Source organism: Macaca mulatta, chromosome 8, assembly GCF_049350105.2.
Source record: "Macaca mulatta isolate MMU2019108-1 chromosome 8, T2T-MMU8v2.0, whole genome shotgun sequence".
NCBI lineage: Eukaryota > Metazoa > Chordata > Mammalia > Primates > Cercopithecidae > Macaca > Macaca mulatta.
In genome coordinates, this window is record NC_133413.1 from 80,479,085 (window position 1) to 80,490,349 (window position 11,265).

General features: G+C 39.1%; 1 pseudogene; it reads right to left on the reverse strand.

Annotated features, from left to right (window-relative positions):
• Positions 1–4,099: 4,099 nt before the first annotated feature.
• LOC713475 (BAG family molecular chaperone regulator 4 pseudogene) lies at positions 4,100–5,379 on the reverse strand (annotated as a pseudogene).
• Positions 5,380–11,265: the final 5,886 nt, after the last annotated feature.

Consider the following 11,265-nt stretch of genomic DNA (forward strand, 5'->3'; position numbering starts at 1 on the left):
CCAGACAAACCTGCTTAAAATCTAGGCGGGCCATTGACTGGCTGTGTGACAGCAGGGATGTTACTCAACCTGTCTGAGCTTCACCTTTTTGGTTTTCAGACTGAAATGAGCATGTGTCTAACAGCAATTAACACATGTTAATTATTTTATAGTCACAGTTTGCTTTTTGAGAAAAAGCACTCTTAGTGGATTTGATCAGATACTTTATTTGTGTTGTTGGCTCTGAAAATCTTTTTAATCCCCCCAAAATAAAATCCAACTCCAAAGATAGTGTCAACCACTGATGGTATTCTAAAAATTGTGACATAAGATCTAAACCTTTTTCCAAAAGATTCTTTAAAAAATCAGGGGTAACAGTAGCAGTATTGACGTAGAAATCTCACACAAGAGGCAGGGATGGAGGCATATGCGCCCCACGGCTCACTCCTCCTTCTACTTTCCTTGCCAATGTTCCTGTTTGGCAAAACCAGCAACGTCTGGGCCCTACACTACAAAAGGACCCAGAAAATATAGTTTATAGCTTCCTAGCCCCTTTGATACAGAAAAGCATGCAAGAAAGGTGGACCAGTCATCTGCGTCTGTCACAAAATTGCCCTAAGAACCAGCTTGTCAGCCATAGAAGAAAACTGTATCTCATTATTTTATGGTCACATTTTGCTTTTTGAGAAAAAGCACTGTTCGTAGATTTGATCAGATACTTTACTTGTGTTGTTGGCTCTGAAAATCTTTTTAATCCACAAAAAATAAAATCCAACCCCAAAGATAGTGTCAACCACTGATGGTATTCTAAAGATTGTGTCATAAGCTCTGAACCTTCTTCCAAAAGATTCCCAAAAAAGTGAGCTTAACAGTAGCAATATTGGAAGTACCATTCAGCATCCTACTTTGAAAGGGACAGTGCTCATTAGGATAAAGACATTCTAAAATATTTGCTTTTTAGTCAGCCCTAGTAGTCACAGACATACCTCACTGGAGTCACCCTCCAGCTTCCTCCAAGGAAGATAGCCAAACACTTGATGGTGAGCAAAGCCATTACCACCTTGACTTCCTGCCAGAATTCTTACCACCATCAAACTTTCAAAAAAGGTCTTTGAATAGTGGATCTTGCAAACAAAAGCACTACAATGATTCAATACTTACATGGAAATCCTCCCAAAAAACAAGTATGCTTCAAAAAATCATATTGCCTTAACAATGACCATGTTCCCCTTTGGTTGAATTGGCCTCCTTTGTAAGATTCTAATTACGCAAAATTAAGGGATTTTGGAAGGTTTTTGCTTGTTTGCTTGTTTTTGTTTTTTGTTTTGTTTGGTTTGGTTCGGTTTGGTTTTATCGTGACAGGACTGGCATGATAAACTTTATTCCAGACTTTGACAAAATGAGCCCTAAAGTAATATACATGTAGATACTTTAAAAAGTCCAGATGTGAAATTTCAAGAAAATTTTGAATTCAGTCCAAAGTCAATATTAAGTCAAAAGTTGAACCAATTCTACAAATCATAAATACTATTTTCCTTCTTAAGTTCATGTATTTTCTGAGATAGATTACCAACTTGGTTTTCTTCAATATTGGTATTTGGAATAATTTTAACACGATTTGACATTTCTAAGTTCTAAATCTATACTTATCCTGAATATCTTATTATAATTAAAAATACAAATCCAGAAGTGATAACTCTTCCTTACAGAAGAATTCCAATTAATAAATGTAGAAGGATTGAGAGAAATAGAAAATCACCATTAGAACACCATAGTAGTAATTGCCAAAGCAAGATCTGCCAATGAATAGTAAAATGAGCAAAAGTTTAAGCAGAAACAGGACATTTGCATAGTCTCAGGGTATCTCCAGCACATATTCAATAATTACAGGGAAAACACAATACGTTTACAGTAGCAAATCCTAGCAGACACCACCTTAGCATAGTGATCAAGGTTAACAATACTGGAAATACATTACAACATCAGGTATCCCCTGTTATGATACACTGTCACAGACTGGAAGACACAACATAGACATGACAGCTAAATGCAAGGCTGGGTCTTGGAACAGTAGAAGGACATTAGTGAAAAAACTAAAATCTCTACTTTTTAAACTTTATACTTAGTGTTATATCAAGGTTAATTTCTTAATTTTAACAAATGTTCTATTGTTATGTAAGATGATAATACAAGGGCAAGGTGGGTGCAGAGTATACAAGAACTCTATTTTTTACAACTCTTCTGTAAGTCTAAAATTATCTCAAAAACTAAAAAAAAATGGTTAAAACACACACACATATGTATGTATGTGCATAACATGTGTACATATGTTTAATCAAGACTTCATGGAAATTGACATCTTGGGCACTCAGTCAGTAAAAGAGTAGTGCTCTCTTCTGAATTATTCATTATCTTACTCATAACTTAGCTGTAAGGTCCTCCCCCTTCTAGACTTTTAATCTCAAGTATAAATTTCTAATTCTCATAGAAAAGCCTTTTTTAAAAACATTCCTATATTAGGCCAAAAATGAAATCCTAGAATAAAGCTATCACCATACTATCTTATAAAATTACTCATCCCAACCATAAGACCCAGCCAGTATTTTTACTACATTTCCTCTCCTCATATAATACATTTGTGTTGGTTTGGTTTATGAGTGGAGACAGCTAATAGATTTAGTATTTACTCATAGGCCTGACAGTCTAAGGGAAAAAAATTATCACTTGGGTATCTTATGAAGAAACAACTGTTTTTCCAAGAACCGATATTGTGTATTCAACTCAGACATAAAAAGTTATTTACCTAAGTCTCTTCTATCTAACAGTATAGAGCTACCCAAGCACAGTCAACAAAGACCCTTTCAATATCCCTTTTCTTAAATTAGGCTCTAAAATGACTGTTAATAATGGTAATAAGTATCTTTTTATTAAATAGGCAATTTTATCTTATGCAATTTGGGGAAGTAAAGATAAACATAAAATCTACCTTTAAATGAAGAAAATAATAATTTCCCACTCTAACTACGGCTGATTCATTCCCTGACTATGAATCCCCTTTTACCCTCACTGTTTTTAACTATAAACTGAGATGAAATCTGCTCATAGGTGAAACTAATATTTTAGATGGAGAATGATATCACCAAGTAATCATAATTATCACTTTCTGTAGTCATCATTTCTACTCACTGTGGCATTTACTGTTTCATCTGTATCTCTCTATCACAATGCCCTCTATAGAAGCAGCAATAGTGAAAACATAATTACACTTTGGGAAAAAAAAAACAAGTAATTTTCAAGTGGATCTTTATCCAAATACAATAAAAAAGCAAAACAGAAAAATGTCTGTAAGCATTTTCATTTTATCTCAATGCTATTTCCAAATTCACCTTCCACTACTACCATGAACAGCAGAAGTGGAAGAAAAAAAAAACCCTCTAACCTAATGATCTATACAAAAAGGGAGACAATTTACTCACTACACTTTGCAGTATATTCAAGTGGTGAAAAGATACAAATTCTTTCAGAACTGCCATACTATCTGGCTGTCAATATAGTCTCTTGAATAATTATATTAAACATATTACTACAAAATGTACCAAGAAGTAGAGAATAATACTATATTTGTGAATTGCAAATGACAAAACAAAACCCAAGTCCAAGAAGGCTAAAGTCTAAGCTATAATTACACATGAAGTATATGTTGAAAGCAGTCATAATGTATAAAAATGTGACAAGATATCCAGATGTTTAAAAAAACACATGCTGTTTGTCTCAGATTATATCCACTTTCATCTTGTAGGTTTCTGATAAGCCTGTTAAGTAAAGTGTGTTTCCCTCCTGCTGATAAGAAGCAGCTTGCAGATATCCATAAATTTTTTAAGGAGTGAATCTACTTGGCAATATTGGTAACTCCATAGTTTCCTATTACATTCATTCATCTGAAAACTGAAAACAACTCATGACTAAAATATTCTTCCATTCCTTTGCCAGTTTTTCAAGTTTAAAATCAAAGGAAAGTTGGAATGTATTGCTTCTTGTCATCAACAGGCATTTCAAAAAGAGGGTAATTAACCAAATCAAGTGTTCTTTGGTCAACTTGGTAACAGGCTTCCACTCCGTTCTAAATTCTTTCATAATCTCTTTTTTTTTTTTTTCCTAATTTTTCCAGTATGGCCTGAATCTTACAAACAGCCTCTTTTCTGGCCTGCCATACAGAGTCCTCGTCCCCAGTTTCAACTGAATCCAGTTCCAAAAGTTTCTTGGTTAGCGTTTCTTCCAGAAGCCAGTATGCTTAGTCTATCTTTTTTCCTACAAATTCTTCTACTTCTTGTTCAAGATACTGGACCTTCTCCAGCACATGAATGGTTTTGTAATACTCGGAGGAGTACTTTCATCTGAAGGTACACATTCTTCAGGAAGACTGCTACTTTAATCTTGACTGTTGGGATGGTCACTGGTGGCATTACCATACAGCTGAGGCTCAGCACTATACTGGACTTGGGAATCCAAAAGATCTGAATCATTCTTGTTCACTGTCCCCAAGGATTCATACTGATGGACACTGCAAGGGAAGTTGTACCGGTTCATGCTTTGATCTGATTGGCTGCAGGGGTGTGAAGAATCCTTGGGCTGCTGGAGTGGGGGTGTAGGTGGTGACTGAGGAGAGCCACTGCTAGGCCATGGTGAAGTACCTCCGGTCATGTAGAGATTGCCAGGCGGTGCTGAGGGCGCTGATGAAGGCCAAGGATAATGGCCACCCATTCCATAAGCACCAGGAGAAGGCCACGCATCTTCTTGTGGTAGTACAATTTGTCCTGATTGTGGAACACTACGATTACCATCTCCATAACGATAATGGGGCAGGGTCATTCCAGGGTTCTGTGAAGCCGGATACCCTGCAACCTGCCGCCTAAGAGAGGGTACTTCAGTCTGACAGTCCTGCCGAGAATAGACTCAACGAGAGACTGGAGTTGGGCTGTTGCCAGGTGAACGGTAAGTATTTGTAACTTCTGTGGAGTAACAGGTCTGAGTATAATCAGGTGCATTAAGCCCCTAAGTATGAGGCAGTATTTGCCCCAGAGCCTGGGGGGTAAGTTGGACCATATGGTCCATTTGTATAAGAATTTAAACTGGTGGCTTCCTCCGGCTCGACCAGGCTCTGGCCAGGCGCCTCCAGAGGGATAGTACCCATCACCTCCTCCACCTTCTCCCAACCAGGTGGTCTCCACTGGGCCGCCCCCCACGCACCCGCCAGGAAATGGGAGGCTGGGGAGGTTCCAGATGAAGAGGGTATAAGGGTGGAGGTGGGTGCTCTGGCACGTCTCCAACCCCAGGCCTGTAGTAGCGGTGGTAGGACTGACCCTCAGTGGGGCCATAGCCCAAGCCCCTCAGGGCCTACATGGGCTCCGCTGCCCTGAAGTACTTCCCGCCCCCCACGGCCGACCATCGGGAAGGCCAAATTAAGTTTTAATTTATACAAGCCACTGCATATACTTAGACAGTGTCACTTGGGTGATTTTGCTCTACAAATACAAAATTTTGGATAAGATCCAAAACCTTACTCAAAATTCAGACTTAGTTCTCATTTCAGATTATGGATTTCTCTTTCCAGATGCATAGAGAAGTAATTTTAAAGCCAAGCATGGTGGTTCACACCTGTAATCCCAGCACTTTGGGAGGTCAAGGCAGGCGGATCACCTGAGGTTGGGAGTTTGAGACTAGCCTGGCCAACTTGGTGAAATCCTAAAGATATGAAAATTAGCTCGGTGTGATGATGCATGCCGGTAATCCCAGCTACTCAGGAGGCTGAGGCAGGAGAATTGCTTGAACCCGGGAGGCAGAGGTTGCAGTGAGCCGAGATCACGCCACTGCACTCCAGCCTGGGCTATGGAGCAAAACTCCATCTATTAAAAAAAGAAGAAGAAGAAGGTTTCAAGTCTACTGTATTGGTCAGGGTTCTCCAGAGAAACATAACTAAGGGAGATCTAGAAAAACCGATACAGGTACAGATAAAGAGATAGAGATAGAGATATATAATTTATATAAGGGGATATACTGTGAGGAATTGGCTCACATGATTAAGGAGGCCTAGAGGTGCTGAGATCTATAGCTGCCAAACTCAAGACTGAGGAGAACTGATGGTGTAGTTCTGGTCAGAGACCAAATCCCTGAAAACCAGGGGAGCTGACAGTGTAAGTCCAAGTCTGAAAGTTGGCAAAGCTCAAGCCCCAAGAAGAGCTGAATTTTCAGTTCAAGTAGGAGTCAGGAAAAGACTAATGTCCCAGCTCAAGCAGTCAGGTCAGAGGCATTTCCATTTGCTCAGCCTTTTTGTTCTATTTGGGCCTTCAGTTGGTTGGGAGAGGCCCATTCACGTGAGGGAGGGCAACCTGCTTTACCTGGTTTACCAATTCAAAGGTTCATCTCATCTGGACACGTCCTACAGACACATTCAGAATACTGTTTGGCCAAATTTCTAGGTGTCCCGTGGACCAGTCAGGTTGACACACAGAATTAACCATTATATGTACTAAGCTAGAAAAGCCTTCTAAATGTTACAGTTCACATATGACGAAATCTTAGCAGAGATTTTCGCAAATTTGACAACAATCCTAAAAATGTATGTGATATTATGAATAATGAAGTGTGAAACTGAAGCAAACTCTTTTTAAAGATTTTTTAAAATATAGAGACAAAGTCTCCCTATGTTGCTCAGGCTGACCTCAAAATCCTGTCCTCAAGAGATTCTCCTGCCTCAGCCTCCTGAGCCGCGGGGACTACAGACATAAGCCACTGCACCCAGAAGAAATAAACTTAGATTAAAAAAGAATGAAAAGGAACAAACAAAGCCTCCAAGAAATATGGGACTATGTGAAAAGACCAAATCTACGTCTGATTGCTGTACCTGAAAGTGATGGGGAGAATGGAACCAAGTTAGAAAACACCCTTCAGGATATTATCCAGGAGAACTTCCCCAACCTAGCAAGGCAGGCCAACATTCAAATTCAGGAAACACAAGAACACCACAAAGATACTCCTTGAGAAGAGCAACCCCAAGACACATAATCGTCAGATTCACCAAGGCTAAAATGAAGGAAAAAATGTTAAGGGCAGCCAGAGAGAAAGGTCGGGTCACCCACAAAGAGAAGCCCATCAGACTAACAGCAGATCTCTCAGAAGAAACCCTACAAGCCAGAAGTGAGTGGGGGCCAATATTCAACATTCTTAAAGAAAAGAATTTTCAACTCAGAATTTTATATCCAGCCAAACAAAGCTTCATAAGTGAAGGAGAAATAAAATCCTTTACAGACAAGCAAATGCTGAGACATTTTGTCTCCACCAGACCTGCCTTACAAGAGCTCCTGAAGGAAGCACTAAACATGAAAAGGAACAACTGGTACAGCCACTGCAAAAACATGCCAAATTGTAAAGACCATCAATGCTATGAAGAAACTGCATCAAATAAAGTGTAAAATAACCAGCTAGCATCATAATGACAGGATCAAATTCACACATAACAATATTAACCTTAAATGTAAATGAGATAAATGCCCCAATTGAAAGACACAGACTGGCAAATTGGATAGAGTCAAGACCCATTGGTGTGCTGTATTCAGGAGACCCATCTCACATGCAAGGACACACATAGGCTCAAAATAAAGGATTGGAGAAAGATCTAAAAAGCACATTTGGAAAGCAAAAAAAAAGCAGGGGTTGCAATCCTGGTCTCTGATAAAACAGACTTTAAACCAACAAAGGTCAAAAGAGACAAAGAAGGTCATTACATTGTGGTAAAGGGATCAATGTAACAAGAAGAGCTGATTATCCTAAATATATATGCACCCAGTACAGGAGTACCCAGATTCATAAAGCAAGTTCTTAGAGGCCTACAAAGAGACTTAGACTCCCACACAATAATAATAGGAGACTTTAACACCCCCCTGTCAATATTAGATCAACGAGACAGAAAATTAACAAGGATGTCCAGGACTTTAACTCAGCTCTGGACCAAGCGGACCTAATAGACATCTACAGAACTCTCCACCCCAAATCAACAAATATACATTCTTCTCAGCACCACATCACACTTATTCTAAAATTGACCACATAAATGGAAGTAAAACACTCCTCAGTGGCCAGAGGTGGTGGCTCATGCCTGTAATCCCAGCACTTTGGGAGGCTGAGGTGGGTGGATCATCTGAAGTCAGGAGTTCAAGACCAGGCTAACCAACATGGAGAAACCCCATCTCTACTAAAAATACAAATAAAATCAGCTGGGCAAGGTGGCGCATCCCTATAATCCCAGCTACTCAGGAGGCTGCAGCAGGAGAAGCGCTTGAACTCAGGAGGCTGAGGTTGCAGTGAACCGAGATCATGCCACCGCATGCCAGCCTGGGTGACAGAGTGAGACTCCACCTAAAAAAAAAAAAAAAAAAAAACACTCCTCAGCAAATGTAAAAGAACAGAAATCACAACAAACTGTCTCTCACACCACAGTGCAATCAAATTAGAACACATGGATTAAGAAACTCACTCAAAACTGTGTAACTACATGGAAACTGAACAACCTGCTGCTGAATACTGAATACTCCCTACTACTGGGTAAATAATGAAATGAAGGCAGAAATAAAGATGTTCTTTGAAACCAATGAGAACAAAGACACAACATACCAGAATCTCTGGGACACATTTAAAGCAGCGTGTAGAGGGAAATTTATAGCACTAAATGCCCACAAGAGAAAGCAGGAAATATCTAAAATCGACACCCTAACATCACAATTAAAAGAACTAGAGAAGTAAGAGCAAACAAATTCAAAAGCTAGCAGAAGGCAAGAAATAACTAAGATCAGAGCAGAACTGAAGGAGACAGAAACACAAAAAAACAATGAATCCAGGAGCTGGATTTTTGAAAACATAAACAAAATAGATAGACCCCTAGCCAGATGAATAAAATAGAAAAGAGAGAAGAATCAAATAGATGCAATAAAAAATGATAAAGGGGATATCACCACTGATCCCACAGACATGCAAACTACCATCAGAGAATACTATAAACACCTCTACGCAAATAAACTAGAAATTCTAGAAGAAATGGACAAATTCCTGGACACATACACCCTCCCAAGACTAAACCAAGAAGTTGAATCTCTGAATAGGCCAATAACAGTTTCTGAAATTGAGGCAATAATTAATAGCTTACCAACCAAAAAAAGCCCAGGACAAAATGGATTCACAGCCAAATTCTACCAGAGGTACAAGGAGGAGCTGGTACCATTCCTTCTGAAACTATTCCAATCAATAGAAAAAGAGGGAATCCTCCCTAACTTATTTTATGAGGCCAGCATCATCCTGATACCAAAGCCTGGCAGAGACACAACAAAACAAGGAGAATCTTAGGCCAATATCCCTGATGAACATCAATGTGAAAATCCTCAATAAAATACTGGCAAACTAAATCCAACGGCACATCAAAAAGCTTATCCATCATGATCAAGATGGTTTCATCCCTGGGATGCAAGGCTGGTTCAACATACGCAAATCAATAAACATTGTAATCCATCACATAAACAGAACCAACGACAAAAGCCACATGATTATCTCAACAGATGCAGAAAAAGCCTTCAACAAAATTCAACAACCTTTCATGCTAAAAACTCTCAATAAACTAGGTATCAATGGAACATATCTCAAAGTAATAAGAGCTATTTATGACAAACCCACAGCCAATATCATACTGAATGGGCAAAAACTGGAAGCATTCTCTTTGAAAACCCGCAAAAGATAAGGATGCCTTCTCTCACCACTCCTACTCAACATAGTGTTGGAAGTTGTGGCCAGGGCAATCAGGCAAGAGAAAGAAATAAACGGTATTCAGTCAGGAAAAGGGAAGTCAAATTCTCCGTTTGCTGACGACATGATTGTACATTTAGAAAACCCCACTGTCTCAGCCCAAAATCTCCTTAAGCTGATAAGCAACTTCAGCAAAGCCTCACGATACAAAATCAATGTGCAAAAATCACAAGCATTCCTATACACCAAGAACAGACAAACAGAGAGCCAAATCATGAGTGAACTCCCATTCACAACTACTACAAAGAGAATAAAATACCTAGGAATCCAACTTACAACGGATGTGTAGGACCTCTTTAAGGAGAACTACAAACCACTGCTCAATGAAATAAAAGAGGACACAAACAAATGGAAGAACTTTCCATGCTCATGGACAGGAAGAACCAATATCCTGAAAATGGCCATACTGCCCAAGGTAATTTATAGATTCAATGTTATCCCCATCAAGCTACCAAAGACTTCCTTTGCAGAATTGGAAAAACTACTTTAAAGTTCATATGGAACCAAAAAAAGCCCGTATAACCAAAACAATCCTAAGCAATAAGAACATAGCTGGATCATCACGCTACCTGACTTCAAACTATACTACAAGGCTACAGCAAGCAAAACAGCATGGTACTGGTATCAAAACAGATGTATAGACCAATGGAACAGAACAGAGGCCTCAGAAATAACACCACACATCTAAAACCATCTGATCTTTGACAAACCTGATAAAAACAAGAAGTGGGGAAAGGATTCCCTATTTAATAAATGGTGCTGGGAAAACTGGCTAGCCATAAGTAGAAAGCTGAAACTGGATCCCTTCCTTACACCTTATACAAAAATTAACTCAAGATGGATTAAAGACTTAAATGTTAGACCTAAAACCATAAAAACCCTAGAAGAAAAACTAGGCAATACAATTCAGGACATAGGCTTGGGCAAAGACTTCATGACTAAAACACCAAAAGCAATGGCAACAAAAGCCAAAATAGACAAATGGCATCTAATTAAACTAAAGAGCTTCTGCACAGCAAAAGAAACTATCATCAAAGTGAACAGACAACCTACAAAATGGGAGAAAATTTTTGCAATCTATCCGTCTGACAAAGAGATAATATCCAGAATCTACAGAGAACTTAAACAAATTTACAAGAAAAAAACAAACAACCCCATCAAAAAGTGGGCAAAGGATATGAACAGACACTTCTCAAAAGAAGGCATTTATGCAGCCAACAGACATATGAAAAAACGCTCACCATCACTGGTCATCAGAGAAATGCAAATCAAAACCACAATGAGATACTATCTCACACCAATTAGAATGGTGATCATTAAAAAGTCAGGAAACAACAGATGTGGAGAGGATGTGGAGAAATAAGAACGCTTTTACACTGTTGGTGGGAGTGTAAATTAGTTCATCCATTGTGGAAGGCAGTGTGGCGATTCCTCAAGGAT